Source organism: Hemicordylus capensis, chromosome 2, assembly GCF_027244095.1.
Source record: "Hemicordylus capensis ecotype Gifberg chromosome 2, rHemCap1.1.pri, whole genome shotgun sequence".
Taxonomy (NCBI): domain Eukaryota; kingdom Metazoa; phylum Chordata; class Lepidosauria; order Squamata; family Cordylidae; genus Hemicordylus; species Hemicordylus capensis.
In genome coordinates, this window is record NC_069658.1 from 127,774,446 (window position 1) to 127,792,405 (window position 17,960).

General features: G+C 43.1%; 1 protein-coding gene across 9 annotated transcripts in view; it reads right to left on the bottom strand.

Moving 5' to 3' along the window:
- The window catches only part of LINGO2 (leucine rich repeat and Ig domain containing 2), a 937,252-nt gene extending 920,577 nt beyond the window's left edge, over positions 1-16,675 (bottom strand). For 4 of the 9 annotated variants that reach the window (XM_053298206.1, XM_053298202.1, XM_053298205.1 and 1 more), the window contains exon 1: positions 15,045-16,637. The gene's annotated coding sequence lies outside the window, so the exon portion shown is untranslated. Of the gene's footprint in view, positions 1-15,044 lie in introns of all 9 variants that reach the window. The other 5 variants (XR_008316637.1, XR_008316636.1, XR_008316638.1 and 2 more) reach the window with 3 other exon arrangements.
- Between the last annotated feature and the right edge of the window lie 1,285 nt (positions 16,676-17,960).

Genomic DNA, 17,960 nt, shown 5'->3' on the forward strand with positions numbered 1-17,960 from the left:
TCAGGGAAGCATGTGGGATCAGTAGGAGAAATATGGTTGAACTTATTTACCTCAGCCTTCTTGCATCCTAAACTTCCGATTTACAAATAATAATCTAATGGAAAGCTGTACCAAGATCTTTCCTGAACAAGATGTTTCTGTCAAGTAACTACAGCAATACAAGGGGGAAATGGAGCATTGTGGATCAAAGGGAACATATTTTCACCTATGGTGGTCCTGGCTTAGTGATCTTTATTTTTGGTCAGAGGTTTTCTCAGAGATGAGTAAAATTATAAAGCCCTGGCTGAATTTGAGTCCACAGTTGGCATTACTAAATATATTGGGGGGGGGGGGCGGTTAACTCAGAGTTATCTAGGGATTTAATAGTATTTATGTTCACAGCTGCTAAACTCTCCATTGCTCAGACTTGGAAAAAATAGAACTATGAGCCTTGATACTTGCTACCAGTGCATGTGGCATATAGCTAGACTGGAAAAACTGACCCACATTAGTCTTCGACTGGGTCAGGCCAATCACAATGTTTTTTCAACCACATGGTCAGATTTCATTTTGTTTACAAATCAGAAAATCTTTGCCCATTCTCCACCCTCTGATCATACTACTGTCTGAAAAGATTAAATGAGTTTGTTTTGCAATCTAGTAGAAATTAGAGTTTATGCGATTTGTAGAAAGGGTTTTATTTGTAATAGAACAAGAATTAAGCAAAACAAATGATAATGATTTAAAAAGAAAAAAATGGAGCATGTAAGCTATTCCTACCCTTGCAGCAGTTTTTCATAGCTTCCATTTCTCCACAATGTGCTGCCTGTTGAGCGCTCTGAAAACTAAAGGCCCAAATTTATTTATTTATTTATTTATTTATTTATTTATTTAATCATATTTCTAGACCACCTGATAGAGACATCTCTAGGCAGTGTACAAAGTTAAAATATAGCAAATGTAAAACATAAAACAATTAAAATTTACAACACAAGTAAACAATCTCAAAAGATAAAAAACATTTTTTAAAAAAAACCAGTTAAAAGTCTGGGAAAACAGGTATGTCTTGAGGTTCTTCCTAAAAGCAAGCAGGGAAGAATATGCTTTTATTTCAAGAGAGAGTGTATTCCAGAGCCCTGGGGCAGCCACAGAGCAGGTCATGAGTTGCCACCAAATGAGACTGCTCTAAATGATATTAACAGACAACAGGGTTAATGACAGAAGGCGCTCTCTTAAATGTTCTGGACCCAAGCCATTAAGGGCGGTATAGGTAATAACCAGCAGTTTGTATTTCATTCGGAAACATATCAGCAGCCAGTGCAATTCTTTTAAAATCAGAGTTATATGGTCACTTTGGGTTGAGCCGGAGACCAAGCTAAATGCCGCATTCTGTACCAGTTGTAGTTTCCAGACTACATACAAAGTAGTCTGGAAACTACAACAAAGTAGTCTGGAAACTACAACTTGACTACTGTAAGGCCACATAGAGTGCCTTACAGTAGTCAAGCGTAGAGGTTATTAGCATATGTATATCAGGAGAGGAGAGCTGGTCTTGTGGTAGCAAGCATGACTTGTCCCCTTAGCTAAGCAGGGTCTGCCCTGGTTGCATATGAATGGGACACTAGAAGTGTGAGCACTGCAAGATATTCCCCTCAGGGGATGAAGGCGCTCTGGGAAGAGCAGAAAGTTTCAAGTTGCCTCCCTGGCGTCTCCAAGATAGGGCTGACAGAGATTCCTGCCTGCAACCTTGGAGAACCCACTGCCTGTCTGTGAAGACAATACTGAGCTAGAGAGACCAATGGTCTGACTCAGTATATGGCAGCTTCCTACGTACCACTATTTTAAAGTCGTTTAACTCCAGAAATGGACATAGCTGGCATATCAGCCAAAGCTGAAAAAAGGTGCTCCTGGCCACTGCCTCAACCTGAGATACCAGGGAGAGTTTGGGATCCAGGAGAATTCCCAAACTACAAACCAGATCTTTCAAAAAGGAGTGTAAGCTCATCCAGAATAGGCAGATCTGAATAATCTCTTGGGTCCCAGCCCACTAAAGCCAGTACCTCCGTCTTATTTGGATTCAAATTCTGTTTGTTATCCCTCATCCAGCCCATTCTCATTTCCATGCAGCCTTTTAAGGGGGATTATGCCATTTCCCAATAAAGCTGGTATGGAGAAATAAATCTGGGTGTCATCAGCATACTGATAACACCCTACTTCAAACCTCCTGATGATCTGTCCCAGGGGTTTCATGTAAATGTTGAGAAGCTTTAGAAACAGTATGGAGCCTTGTGGAACTCCACACTTTGCAAAGTGAGAGCTAGAATAACAGTCTCCAAGTGACACCATCTGAAGTCTGCCAAAGAGGTAGGAACGGAACCACTGTAAAACAGTGCCACCTAATCCCACCTCCCTCAACCGATTCAGAAGGAAACCATGGTCAATGGTATCAAAAGCTGCTGAGAGAGCTGAAATGATAATCAGAGTCACACTCTGTCAATAGCCAATTGGAGATCATCCATCAAAACAACCAAGGAAGTCTCAACACCACAGCCCACTCGAAAGTCAGTTTGGAATGGGACTAGATAATCTGTGTAATCTAAAACTGCCTGGAGCTGAGAGGACATCACCCGCTCAATCACTTGCCCAACCATGGCAACCATGAATGTTTTCACATTCATCTGCAAAAGTACCAAGAACTCACTGGTACCAATAAAAATACTACATTGAAACCACAATTGGAACAGTAAGGATAATGAGTTTTCTCAATGTATATACCTTAATTTTTTGAGAAACAATGTACATTAGCTCCCTTGGTCACATAAATATGCATTACACATTTTTCCTAATCATAAACAGCTAGGGACTGGGCACAGATTTGTGTTTCTCTAGAGGACTTTTAAAGACCTATTAAAGGATTTCTCTTGCAGTTAAGACATAGGTTCTCTGTTCTGAAGGACTCAACGTAACTTCTACACACAAAAAGCAGAGCAGCAGAAAGGTTACCAGTGCATGATATGTCATAGCCCAGAGCAGGTATACACAACCATTCTGATCCTGGCCAATTTTTCTTATTCTGCCCATTGGCTTCTCTTTACAGCACTGACTCAGCACACAATGAAATTTGTGATGAAGTTCTACTTGAGGTATGCAGTCCAAAAAAGCTCTTTGCCACAAGCAGGAAACTGCCACGGGCAGAACTGGGGAGTCACCACAAGCAAAGAGTATGCACATACACTGATGATGAAAAGTTTGTGTTCTATCTTTTCTCAAGATTACCACAATTCTTAAGACAGCACATAGCAAGCTAAGCTTAAAGCAAGACTAACACACACAAAACACTGAAAGCCGTGGTTTTTTTGTTCAGAAACAAAATGGGAAAATCATATGTTTAAAAATGCACCCAGGGACAAAAATCCCTGTGGCAAGCAAGGAGGATTCTAGCCTTGCTTTATCCTGGACATGCTAGTTTTCTATCCAAAGTGAAGGTTTTTTGTTTTGCTTTTTTATTTTTAACATGTGCCACCATTCCAAAGTGGTATAGCTTCAAAAGAATTACTTTTGTAAATGATTTAAAGTAAATTTACATAAGTTATTAATTATTATTATTCAAGTAAATTACTTTTATCCAGTACATGTATTGGCCTTTATATTTCATTTAAAAAACCGAAGGAGACACAATTTTAAAAAATCATAGTAATAAACTCATATCTGCTAAAAGTGTCCAAATAAGATGTGCCGGTGATCCAAAAGTGAGGCACACTGTGATGTGAGTCTAGAACGCTCTTGCCTGCAGCCTTGGAGAAGCCGCTGCCTATCTATGTAGACAATACTGAACTAGATGGACCAATGATCTGACTCGGTATATGGCAGTTTCCTATGGTACTAGCAACACACCAAGAACCAATTCTAAAACAGCCAAAGGAAGCAGGAAGTATCCAAGTTCATATCCAGACCCAGACCATATCACACACCAGTGCCCTCAAGTGCTGGAGGCAGTCAATTCCAATGATGGCTTGCACCACTTCATAAGTAGCATGAGGCCAATCTCTAGAGGTTAGATTTGAGAACAAGGTTTTGATTTGTAACAGGTTTGTGTTTGGGGTGGGGTTTTTTTAAACAGCAACTCTGGTATGTAGCTGTAGGATCCCAAGACATCCCAAATATCAAGAGGAAGTGGATTATAGAATCGAGGACACTGAAACCATAAGCCTTCAACTAAATAGGTGATAGCCATCTTCCACCCTAGCTTCCATTGCTAGATTGTTGATGAACAAGACAGCATTTCATGATGACTGACTGCATGTAAATAAGAGCTAGCTCCAACGGTACAGCCTCTGCAAGTGCTACTCAACAACTTTCCCCCAACACTGGCACTCTAACATGGGAGTCTTTGACAATAGAGATCAATTTTCAGATAGTTTGCTTTTCAGTTACAGTCTGGGTTATATGGTAGATTTTATTTTTGTAATGTCTATTGTGGGTTTATGCAGCATTGCGTGAATTTCTTTCTTTCTTTTTTAACTTGTAAGTTGGAGAGTTGGCTTTTCCAACCCAATACCTAACAGTAAGCAATTTATCTGCAATTTGCAGATAGCTATTGGTGTGGGATGCCTCGGGTGCTAAGGCCCATCCTGGTTCACAAACTTTGCAGCATCCATATGGGAGAACTGCCACACAAACACACTTTGGGGTGACATTCCCATGGAGGCCAAACTAGACACGGCACAGAAGGGCCACAAGTTTCAACTACCAGAGGACCATATCTCAAAAAATCAAACACTCATGGGCTTTCAGTGTGTCTGTGTGTAAAGCCCTAGAAAAAACCTTTTATCCATTTTGATAAAGGAACCCATGAGTGTTTGAATTTGTGCCGAGTCAGTGTTGACTCCTGGAGGCCACAGAGCCCTGTGGTTTTCTTTGGTAGAATAGAGGAGGGGGTTTACCATTGCCTCCTCCCGTGAGTATGAGATGATGCCTTTCAGCACCTTACTATATCACTGCTGCCCGATATAGGTGTTTCCCATAGTCTGGGGATTTGGGGATTTGAACCAGCAACCTCTTGCTCTGTAGGCAAGTTACTTTCCTGCAGCATGTTTACTTGGAAGTAAATCCAATTGATTTTAATAGGCACAGGATTGGTGGACAGCCAAACTGTATGGTCATCAGGACCTTATGCAGGACCTTACTGACAACAGGCAAGGTCTTCTATAAAACTCACCACACTTGTTAGAGGCAGGAAGGACTCTTGCCCTGGTGAGTATTTTTGTGGACTAGCATGACACAGGATTCCATGTTTTCCTTCACCTTGATTCTTTTTATGTGAAAGCAGTCTTGGAAGCCTGTGATCAAGAGTGAAAGAACAGGGAGAGGCTGCATAATCATTTCCACTTCCTGTCATTTAGTTGCTAAAAAATATCTCACCCCAGCTGCTTTTCTCACACATCTCTCAAAAGAAAAAAAATACTTTTCTCCGCTTTCCACCCCGCCACACACACATGGGAAAAGATATTATGTCTATCTTTTTCCACCATGGGTGAGAAAACAACGAGGTGGGATAAATTTTGAGCAAGAAAACAGCAAGAGGTAGAAGGGGCTTGCAGCATCTCCCTGCCCATCACTCCAAGTATGCTTTACTTTTTTAAAAAACTGCCATTGAAGAGACTCACCAAATTCTGCATCATGTCCCCAAGCTGTCATATTGTGTGAACTTGGCCTTCAGCCGATGCTCAAGAAGCAAGATGAACTAAAAACATTTATGTAAATAATGTCCTCTACTTGCTGTATATGCAGTATTGGAAGTATAACTGCATCCTCCCCCTTGCTTAAATTGCCGATAGTTCATGAAACAGAAGGCCCTTCACTCCTCCACAAGATGTACTGAAGATTGTAATTAGAATGCTCTGAAGAGGAAGACTGAATCTCCAAAAAGGTGCTCATCAGCAGACCTCCATTTACTGTACCACCACAAGAATGGCATCTACAGTATTTACATTCTATATCCCTTCAATGGCCAACCAAAAATGAGACCATACTTGTTCTATTTTGCAAATACAAACAGGATTACAGACCATTCTCAACTGGAACCAAGAAAAAACATTTTTATCTTGACCAAAAAGAAAAGATAGTGTGTGCTTTGTACATCCCTGATATTGTTCTAGGATTGTGTACTTGTAACGTAGCTAAGCTTAGAAACAATAGCCTGCACACATCCATCCAGGGTATTGCAAAAGACCACAAGCTTTTAAAGGTGCTTTTTTTTGTTTTCCTACATCCCTGTTCCTTGCAGCTGGGGTTCTTTTTGAAATATTGTTGAAACTGCTGAGTGTTTCTTCTACCTGTAACTAAAAGCTGAGAGAGTCTCAGACGAAAACTGTCTGTAGTATTTTGAATAAAGATTTTGTTGTTGTTGTTCTTTGGAGTTTAATAAGCCTCTTGAGTGGATTTTTAACTTAGGAAAAGGGGGCTGGAAAGGGTTTGATCTGGTGCAAAGCATGCCTCAATTTGATCGTTCATCAGCTACCAAGCTTTCTCACCACGTGTAAGCTTGCACATGGAAGGTATCTGTACTTTTCCAATAGTAAGAGAAGGAGAGTTTCCTGGAATTTCACCCAAGCCAAGTGGGGGTTAAACTCTGTTAATAATTGGGTGTGGTGGCAGCGAATAAACTACCGGACTTATAGGGAAATTTAAGGGGAAAGCCCTTGTTCAGAAAGCCACAAGGAGGGGATGATTCAGCATTTTTCTTCCTCTCACATGGGCTTGCTCTAGGACAAAGGCTGGGTAAATATGTTACCCAAGTAAAGGGGACATTCCCTATCCTAAAGGCCAGGGTGTGTGTGAGAGAAAGAGTACTCACCTTAGTGGAGACTGCTGAGGAGGCAGCGGAGACTCCTGTAAGCCCCCCCATGGGATTCCTGAAGGACAACATGGGGTAGCATATGTGTGGAGGCTCGAACTGGGCCACAGCCAGGCTATCCTTCAGGAGGTTGGTGGGGGGCCTGCAGGCGCCACCGCCTCCATCATGGCCTCCACTATGGTATGTAATGCCCTTTCTCTCACACCTCCCACCCCACTTTAGGATAGGGAATGCAAGTAAAAGGGAATCTGCTTTAAGATAGGAAATACAAGCAAAGGGGAATCCTTGCCAGATTTCCCTTTACAAGTATATTCCCAAACTGGCCCACAAACTGGTTCCATGGCCAGACTGGACCCAATTCAGCCAAACCCAAAGCAGAAAGAGCCAGTTCTTCGATTTTTTTCAAACCCTGTTTGAGAGTGCTGAACGGGGCTTAAGATTCAAGTTCAAATTCCTACTCAGTCAGGAAGCTCACAGACTGAGCTTGGGCAAGTCACAAACTCACAGCCCAAGCTACCACAGGACTCTTGTGAGAATAAGATAATCTCCATGCCTGTTACACTGAATTTAGAAAAAGGATGGCATACCACTCAGGGGGGAGGGGGTTAAAGTAAATGAAAGCAAAACATGAGTTCAAGTTGTCAAGAACTGGCCCATTTCTTGGGCACTGGCTGCTTCTTTGCCTTAAGATGCAACACAACTGCATCTGCCATCTTGCATATATAAATACTACATACACCATTTTGCAGAGTATGTGCAGTTCTGTCTTAAGCTCCCCATTATCAAAATGCATGATTCAGTCTGCATTTATCATTAGTCTAAACTATTTATCATTAGACCATTTACTCAGTTAGGGGACAGAAATAAATTTTATGTCAATTCTTTCTAAACTTGTTGACATTAGGGGTGTGCATAAATCGAGGTGCACTGGTTCATCGCTGAACCAATTTCGACATGGTCCGAACCAGTTTGGCACCATGGGGAGGGGAGTGGGATCTTTTTTAAAAAAAGAGGAGAGCAGGTAAACTGCTCACCATCGCTGCATGCAACTTCCTGCTGTGGCAGCGCTTGTCCCAAGAACCTGCATGTGGCACCAGCATGCACGGGTTCTTGGGACAAGCTGCACTTCAGTAAGAAGCTGCAAGTGGCAGCAGTGACAGTTAAGGATCTGCTCTCCTCTTTTTTAAAAGATCCCACTCTCCACTCCCCTCCCCAAAGCACTGAACTGGTCCGGTGCCAATTCTCTGTTCATGCACATTCCTAATAGACATTTTGCATCCACCCACAACATAAGAGACCAGCAGCTGATTGACACAAATGTTAAAGAACCAAATTTAGACCCTGAAAATGCATGCACTGTATATCTTACAACTGAAAACGAAGTTATAGTAAGAAATCACACTATAGCTACACTGTGTGTAGCTATTTCCATTATGAGAGAAATGTGGAAGTTCAGAGAAGGCACAAGTCTGCATTTAGAAAATGTGACAGAATCAAGTATTGAAACAGATTCTTGTATCATTCAGTCACATTCATTTTGACAGGGGAAGCACAACTCCACTCTATACTGATAATGTCATCTAAGGTCTAGAGAATGGCATTTGACTCAGTTTTTAGAAACAACCTTGCAACAAGCATTGAATTCTAAGGAGGGGGCTGGAAATCACTTTAGACCAAAGCCCAATCTTTAACAATCTGATCTAAACAGGTTTACTGAGAAGCAAGACCCCACCCCCGAGTCCAATGACTTACTCCCAACTAACACAATCCTATGCAAGTATACTCAGAAGTAGTTCTACTGTGTTCACTAACCTTATTATCAAGAACATTTATATACCAGTTTTCACCAAAAGGTTCTCACAGTGGTTTACAGAGTGAAAGGAATGAAAAGATGGTCTTCTGCCATAAAGCAGCTCCTATCCAAAAACACACAAGGAAGACACCTACAGGAGGAATGTCTATAGGACAGTTTATGCACCAGGAGAGCTGGCCTTGTGGTAGCAAGCATGACTTGTCCCCATAGTTAAGCAGGGTCTGCCCTGGTTGCATCTGAATGGGAGACTTGATGTGTGAGCACTACAAGATATTCCCCTCAGGAGATGGAGCCGCTCTGGGAAGAGCAGAAGGTTTCAAGTTCTCTCCCTGGCTTCTCAATGATAGGGCTGAGAGAGATTCCTGCCTGCAACCTTGAAGAAGCCGCTGCCAGTCTGTGAAGACAATAGTGAGCTAGATAGACCAATGGTCTGACTCAGTATATGGCAGCTTCCTATATTCCTATGTTACCCTGCAAAATATAAGGGAGTCATCACTTTAAAAGATGCCTCTTTGCCCAGTTAGCAGAGGTTGTAGCCTTTGCTCACTTACCTTACTTGAATCCACTGAACCTGGAGGGGTTTGCTAACATTGTTTGTGAACATGCTTATGATGGTGCTAGATTTATTTCAGTAGAACTTACTTCTGTGAAAGACTACTTAGGACTGCAAACCATGTCAAATAATTTTATATTTATAAAGCTTTAAAACACACATTCATATGGCAATTAAAGAAAGAGAGAGCGATCAAGAACACACACTGCTCTTGTAAATCCCACTCGAAGGCAGGGCCACCACGTAATTGCTTTCACCTCACATAAATTTTACAAGAAGCATTACAATGCAATAGCCAGCAGCGCATCAATAAAAGAATGAAGCTCCTCAGCAAAGTAGGCACATATCAGCTTCAAAGTTCAAAGGGAATTCAAGATTAGCTTCTCATCAGATACACATCTCTGATCAGTTTGATTGCAAATAATCACAGATATTACTTCACAGGCTGTTTTCTGTGCAAGGGGGAAAAACAGGAACAAAACAAAACACTTAGCTTGGCTTCTTTCAGTAGGAAGTGGGTCATTGAAATGTCACTCAAACACACCAAGGACAGCCTTTATTTGCATGGCTGAAATCAAGGATGCACATGAGCAAGCTTAGAGGGTGCTAAGTTGGGTTAGATAAGCAAAGAGAATGAAGTGGTGTAGGGATCACTCTGTATTTCTCCTATAAATGTTAATTTGTTGTAAACCATGGTATGCTCCAGATTGAGTAGAAATATGAGGAAAGTCTGCAACAGAGATGAGAATTCACCACTTCTCAGGCCCATCAGATTTGAAAGATGCAAGATACCCTTTTTTCCAATCAACTTTTATTTTTGCAATGTTTTCCCCCCTTGTACAGATGTACACATTCTCCAACAGAACATTTCCCACCAATCCCATTGCCCCACTCCTGCCCAACAACTGTCAAACAATTGCTTTCAATTTTTTGGATTTGCATTTTGTAGTGCAACAATTACAGAACAAAAGGTATGTTTCAACCTTTCGATCTTGCCATAGATATCCTTCTTTAAAGGACAGTACCATAGCCAGAAAAACTGAGTGTCTTTTAAAGGGGCAAAAATAATTCTATAATATAAGAATTACTTTCACTGACCTCATAAATTTACTGTGTCTTCTAGCCTACACAACATTTTAATCTGGATTAGTTCCTTCCATCCACAAAATACTGCTTTCCTCTCAAAAGAGAAATACTGTTTAAAAAAATATGTATCATTGTCAGTTCCATCTGAAAGCCAAAAGACAAGGAACATGTTTGGTTGCAAGATCAACCCACTGATTTCAAACAGGGCTCTTTCTCAAGGTTGTGTAGAAGTGATGCCACAGAAAATCAACCTAATGGCTGTATATGCCATTCATGAGAAAGCATATATATTTAAAACCCTAGCAACCTCTCTTAAGTGTCCAAGGTGCAGAATAGAAACTGTCAGTGCATGTTAGCATGTTTAATCAAAACTACACCCCACCGAGCCCTACTCATTACTAAGTATGATTAAGATTCCAATCAAAGTGGCCAAGCACATTGAGAAACATGGCATGTGGAAACAAAAAGAGACCACGTGCACACATGAGCAAGCAATCCCAATTTCCAAGTTTCAAAGTACACAAGGGAGTAAGATTGCATGCCAGCATCACATCTGACAAATGCTCCTTTCCCAATCAATGGATCAAAGAGCAATTTACAGTTTTATTAAAAGAAGCCATCAACACATTTCCGGAAACAAAGCTAAGTGCTTTCTAACCACCGAGTCACTAGGATCCCACTATTTATAAAAGGGAAAGCCATCATTAAATCTAGTATTGGGAAAACAGTACATTTATGTAAATGAACTACATTCAGCATCAAGTCTTCTCACTCCTAGGCCCATATCAAGTTCTCCCAATTACTCTTAAGACCATTCCAGCTCTCCCACATGCCCCAGTTGCCTAAAGCAAGGACATTGATTCAAGTTTCTTCAGTGCCTTAAACTGGGTTTTAGATCAGTCCGAGACAGTCTAAAAAGAATGAGCAAGTAATATATTAACAGGGCAGCCTGCAAATTAACAGCAGTAATGCTGGTTTTAGTCTACATATTAACGCTAGCTTCTTATGGATCTGAAAGAGTCCTTTTCCCTTCCCCAATACTGCTCTTCCCTTCTTGATCCAGGGAGAAAACCACGAGGGTGGACCCACAATGGTGGAGCCATAATGGTAAAGAGACTGTTAAAACCATCAAGACCAAATTCCTTGTCATCTACAACTTAACTGCATCACCCCAAAATGCAGAGCTTAATTCTTTGCTACTTGTTAAATGGATTATAAGGTTCACTGGTAGCTTATCCAGCACGGACAAGCATCTAGTACTTTGTATTTCCTCAGCTCTCACTGCACAGGAAAACATTTCCACCTAGAGCCCTTTCATAGAATATCTAGAAACAAAATAAATGCAGCAAGTTATGCTCTTATAATGAAAGACCAACCACAGGCAACAACGTCACGCCTTAGATAGTTATGCCTTTTATGCAAGTAACTCAATATGTGAACAGAAATCTCAGGCACTTAAAAGCAGTGCTGCACCACATTGAATTCCACACAATACCTAGCACTGGAATGTAGCATAGATCTGATTTATTTATTTATTTATTTTTAAGACTTCTTTTTTTAAGGGTGTCACACCCATTAAGAAATAGGTGTAATGGCCAAGTCATAGCCTGGAGAATGCACAGACTTTCACCTGCTCATTCTCCATTGCAGTAAACCCTTTTCATGAATGTGCTCCCTGGAATGGGTGTTGCCTCTGGTTGAACAGCGGCATTGCCATTTTGATATTGAAGTCCTACTGAACGAGCTTTATATGCTCTCCAAGTTTACTCCTGCTCCTCCCCAAGCCTTTCTAATTCTGTTTACTTCTCCATTAGAGATTTCACATATGCCCACAGGGTTCAGTCTAATTTTCACAGAAGTGGGAAGTGTGCTCACTCACAAATGCTTTAAGGTATATTTAATTCAGTGACTCTCTCCATTCCTCAAAAACTTGGACAACTCCATAAGAATTACACGACTTCTCTTTTACAGATCCATTTTCTTTTAAAAAAAAACCTCCACGCAATGAGTTCCACACTTGTTAATTCTTACTGTGTTTTGAACTAAAATGAAGACAGTTCTGTTTATTTTCACGTCAAAGCTGCAACTAACCGGATGCGCCTCCCTCATTTCTTGGCAAGTCATTCAGGCTTCTCTTATACTTGGGATAGAGGTATTCAGCAATGTCTCAAACAGAATTTAGCATTTTTTCAAAGAAAAAAAAAGTTAGCCAATTTGCCATCTTCATATGCCGCCAGGTAATGTACATGCACTCACACCAAGCCTTTTATCAGAAAACATATAGACCCTATAGAAAACATCACAATCACACAGCACAAGAAACAATCTTTCACAAGCACTGCAGAAATTTAAACTTTTCTATACTGAGCCACATTGCCTATTCGCATAAAAGACTAGTTCAAGAGAAACATCAATGAGAACATTTTTATTTTCTAGGACCCTCATTAAATTACAGCGATGGGCTGGGTGACACGAACTTAGCGTTAAAGCCATCTTTAAAAATTGTGTGACAACTCCATCAGATCAGATTAATGTTAATCTTTTAAAATGGAATGTATACCACACCCCTGGAATGTGCCAGAACTTCACAACACAAAAGATACCAGAAATGTTTATACTATCTTCAAATAGTAATTGTTGCTACATTTGGCTTTCCCCCCTCATTTTCATCTCTTATCAGCACCCCATTCTGCACCCATCCCCACTGAGCATTTATCTACAAACCCACCAGCTCTGGCAGAAGGGGAAAAGGTGTCTAAATATTTGAGCAGTGCTACGCAGCACAAAATAGGTTTCTTGGGGGATGTATTAATAAGCTAGTTTCCCTTTTCTGTACCTAAATTACCTGCATGCTCCCAACTAAAAAGGATCACAATTTGATGGGAGACATGGAAGGGGAGGGCTGTGCCACTGGAAAGACTATACACTATTATCAACTGAACCATTTTAGCTGACCATACCTGCACTAGTCAACTAGACACAGAGAACCAGAGCCACCTGGAGGAAGTGAGCTCTCCCTGGTCTCTGCCCTGAAACTGTCTAGCAAGGGTTTCCAGGCAGGCAACCTTAGGACATGCACTTACTGTTGGGGCACAATGGATCCCCAACACACAAGCATACACCCATCCACAGACACAGCTAGACTGTAGCCCCCAAAGCACACATTTTGTTTCTAGGTATCAAAGATAGATACAGCAACATATCCCTGCCATATTCTAGTGGCAGGGTGCCTGAAGAAACCAGGCAGGCACCTTGACAGCTGGGAATGACATTTCCTGCCAACATTTTGTTGTGGGGCTTCTTTCAGAATCTCCCCACTAGGAGTGCTTGCCAGGCTCAAGCTCTGCTTGAAGATGTGCCTACTTCTCTGCTCAAGCTCTGATTATTTCTATTCATAAAGGGGAAAGCCAAAGCCCAGCTCTCTCTAGGGTCCACAGCCAACTACTGGAGGAACATCGGAGCAATCTGATTGCTTCTCAAAATGAATGGAGAAGTCTGTGGGAAAAGTCTGTATGAGCAAGGGAAGGTTTTACTGAGAGTGTTTTATGGAAGCAGAGTCTCCTAAGGATGTAGTGAACAGAGAAGGAGTAGCCGGAACGACAGGATCAAGACCCCTGAAATTATATATTGGTTAACTAAGAATATGGTTTGTTTATACTCACAAAGCAAGGCCAGGATATGTAGCCTAAACGCCTCTCCCATTTCTTGCAACCAAGTGCATCATATTTCATTGTACCATTACGCCACATGAAAAATGGGTCACCAGGAAGCTTTTGATTTTTGAAAGTTATCTAATGCCAAATGTTTTACCTTTGTTTTTTACCTTGTTGTGTAAACCGCCCAGAGACGTAAGTTTTGGGCGATATAAAAATGTGATAGATAAATAAATAAATAAATAGGAGTGGGGACGAAGGAGGGCGAAAAGTGACTTGAAAGATTAAGCAGCCATACAACCGAGAGAAACATCTAGGAGTTCCACCCCAGATACTGTGGGAGGTGGGAGCTTTCGGAAGACACAGAACAAGAGTTAAAAGCTTGTTTCCCACGGTATACACTTCGGAGGTGCTCTGATAAGGGAAGGGAACTCTTGGGAACAAACAGGTGGGCTTGGCCAATGGGGAGGAAAAATGGAAGCTCCTCCAGAGTTTTGCTCTCCCTCAGGTGCGGTTGACACTAAGCACATTCTCCAGGGGCTTCTCTCTCGCTGGCTCGCTCCCTGGGAGCCTCTAGTGGACGAAAAAGGAGGTGCAAAACAACGCGAGTTAAATCCCTCAGACAACTGCTTTGTGACTGAGCAGCTAAACTAGGCGATTGGGCAGTCCCAAACCCCCTTTTGCCCGCTATTAAAACAACACACACCACACACACTTTGCTACCTAAGGACTAGAAGGCTGGACTGTTGGCGTCCTCCTCCCCCTCTCGCATATGGATGGCGCTCCATTTACAGCTGAGATTCGGCACCCCAAAGTAGACAGGAGAAATACTCGCTCTGCCTCCATCCATCCATCCATCCACTCCACCTTCCCAGCTGTCATCTCCTCTCTCATGATAATGGCAATAACTTTCCTTTTCCTTGGAATGGCGGCGGAGGGGGTGGTGGTGTTGAGGATAACTAACAAAAGGGTCTAACCAGGATCATTTGACGACTGCAGCGCACTTTTATTTGGGGGCGGGAGAGAAGGAATTCAATACATACAATTAAAGAGGAAAATAAGATATCTGAAAGGGGGGTGAAAAGCGACCCCCCTTTTCCTTACCAGCGTGCACTCCCGATTCTCCTCGGCGTCCTTTAAAACAAGCCGAGCTGGTTGCAACAAGCACGGTTGGTGCCCGGCTTCTAATTCCACAGTTCCTCCCGCTGATGGTGAAGAAATAGGACAAACCAACGGAGCAAACCTTGCATTACCAACCCACAGGCAACGAGGAGAAGGGGAGCGGGGCGGGGGGGGGAGGTAAATCTCCTTGCTTTCCAAGTTAGCTTGTATTTCAGTTTCTCTCTTTTTTGCACAATAATTCCCCGAGATCAAGATGACCCAAAAAGGAGGAGGGAGGGGTTGCAGGAGCAGAAGAAGAGGTTTCCCAAATCAGCAGCTGTTTCCCCTTTGCTGGTTAAGAATTGGCAATTTTTAAAAAAGGAATAAAGCTTTCCTCCTACCACTCCGAACAGCCTTTTGGCAATGAATTTAAAGCCAAGATTCGAAGCAGCTCCAAGGAAATCGTTTCCCCAAGGCTTTTGCAGTGCCGTCCGCTTGAAAAGAAGCTGCTTTACACGGTGGAAACTTTCAGGTAGAGAAGGAAGCAGCGGCAGCAGCATCTATCAAGCCAGCAGCAAACCCAGGTCTAGGTGAGGATGGGCGGGCGGGTGCGTGCGCGCCTGCAGAAACTGCTCCTTCCTGGGCTCGAACACGCGCCTTGAAAGTCCGTAGAAGCGGGGTGGGGGGAGCAAAATAAAACCATGTACACACAAATCAATGATCCCTCAGTGGCTAGAACGTTACGACAAGGCAGCCAAGGTCCTTTCCGTCCCCCTCTCACAACCTGCAACTCCGATCCTGCGATATCAGCTGGCTATCGCCACCCACTATACTGGAGGCAAGTAGCCGGCGCTTAACACTTTCCTTTCCAGCCTCTCCACTTCTCGGAGGAGAGGCAGGAGTCGCTGCCGCTGCAGCTTGCATTGGAGCTCAAGGGAGTCCCGCATTCCTCCAAGTAAGCACGCAGAAACATCCTCAGGTGCTGTTCTTCATCTTCAACAAAACCGTTTTTGGATTGGCAGGGGAAGAGAACGCAGGCCTTTGCTTTCGTAGTCTCCTACAACGCGTCGGCCGTTGACGCGTTCTTTCTTTTTTGATACTTCCACTATTTTCGAGTCGCTCCTATTAGGAGATGGGTGGGAGCAGATGGAACGTTCAGCTGGCTGAGGGGAATGGAAAACCCGGGCGTCTTAAGCAGCCTTTGCCATCCATGCCTCACCGCGATCCTATGCAGAATATAGGATCGGGGTAATCATACTTAACATTTGTATAGCGCTTTTCAAAATTCACATGCATTTTCTTGTTATACTCACAACAACCCTGCAAGGGAAACATTATCGCCATAGTGGAATTCCGAGGCTGAAAAGCAATCGCTTATTTAAGGCCACCTAGTGAATTCAGGAAAGAGAGGATATTGGAACCGGGGGACATTCTCCTGATTCAGACGTCACTGCTTAACGCCTACACCACACCAGCATGTTACCTATCGAGATGGATGAGGGAGAAAGTTATCCAGACTGGCTTACATTTTTGGAGGAGATTCATTTTCCTCCTCCCGGCGCTAGGAGGAAGTGACTCAATGAATGGAGCTAAACCTCGTGGGCGGTTTGATTCCTGAGCATCAGCGATTACTAGACTACAATCCTATGCCCATTGAAATCAATTAGATTTTACTTCCAAAGACACACGTAGGATCGGGCTGATAAAAGCTCCCTTCAAGGGCTCCTCACACTGAAAGGCCATGAGGGCTAGGCTTCATTCCTATCCTTGTGGCGCGATCTTAAGCCTATTTACTTAGATGTACTACTTTGCTCAATAGAACGCCACAGTGTGTTAGGATTATAGCCGCTGTCGTTAAGCCGATCGCCTGCTCCACTTAAAAGGATTCATTTTCTTTCTCAGGAGCGCGCGCGGAAGGGTGGGTGGGTGCACGGTTTTGTTGATACAGTACATCGAATAATTTGAGTATTGGAGAGAAACAAAGCGGCTGGGAACTACGTCCTTTCCAAAGGCAGGGTACTGCCTGGTGGTCCTTGCGAGAAGCACGCGCGTAGCTCTTACTGCGCCACGGCAGGGTCTCCTTTGGAGGTGGCGGAGGGAGGAAGGCGGGAAGAGCAAGGCAGTCGGAAGCTGTAGCCGGGTCTGCGCCTCCTTTTGCGCCGAATTTGCTGTCCTTCTCTTCGCTCGGCGGCCCCTCCTCCCTTACCCTTGTTCCAGTTTCCGAAGCTGCCTTTCTAGCGGCAAACAGGCTCAGTTTAGAGCTTTCAGCTTTGGACTGTAAAAGGAGGCGTGGACGGCCTAATTCTCCCAAGATTGGCCGCTAAGCAAAGCTTAGCCTTGCACCTGCACCTCTTTGGAACGGAGACTCCTGATCCCTTGAAAGATCGAGGGCCTTTGAGCATGTGCGAAGTGCCTCGAGGAGCAATCAGCATCCAGTATTAAAAGCGCAATAAGAAAGGAGAAGCCGAGTAGAAGCCTCCGCAGGTATAGCAAGCAGCATCCAGCCCTTTGGAAGATTCCAGCTGCCATTCTAGGAACTAGAGCTTGGAGGACCGCTCACCGTCAAACAGGACTGGATTCTCTCCGCTTCTCTACCTTGGTGATTCTTCTGTTCGAGAAGGCGATTTTACTTTGCTTCATCACGGACTTTTACACACAGCAGGCTTTAGCTCGGGTTTACTGGGAGGCTTTACTGCGGACTCGAAGTTGTCCCAAACAACCGACACAAATAGTGGATTTTTTTTTTTAACCCCATCTAGATCAGGCTACACTCTAACACTCTGTGAAGAACCCAAATTTTGTGTGAACTGCTCCCCAATAACTCGCAGGGACTTCGGGGTAAATCTGGCTGATACACCCCCTCCTTTCTGGAGGAGATGTCCAGTGGTGGATTAACAGAGAGGCAGAGCAGATATTTGC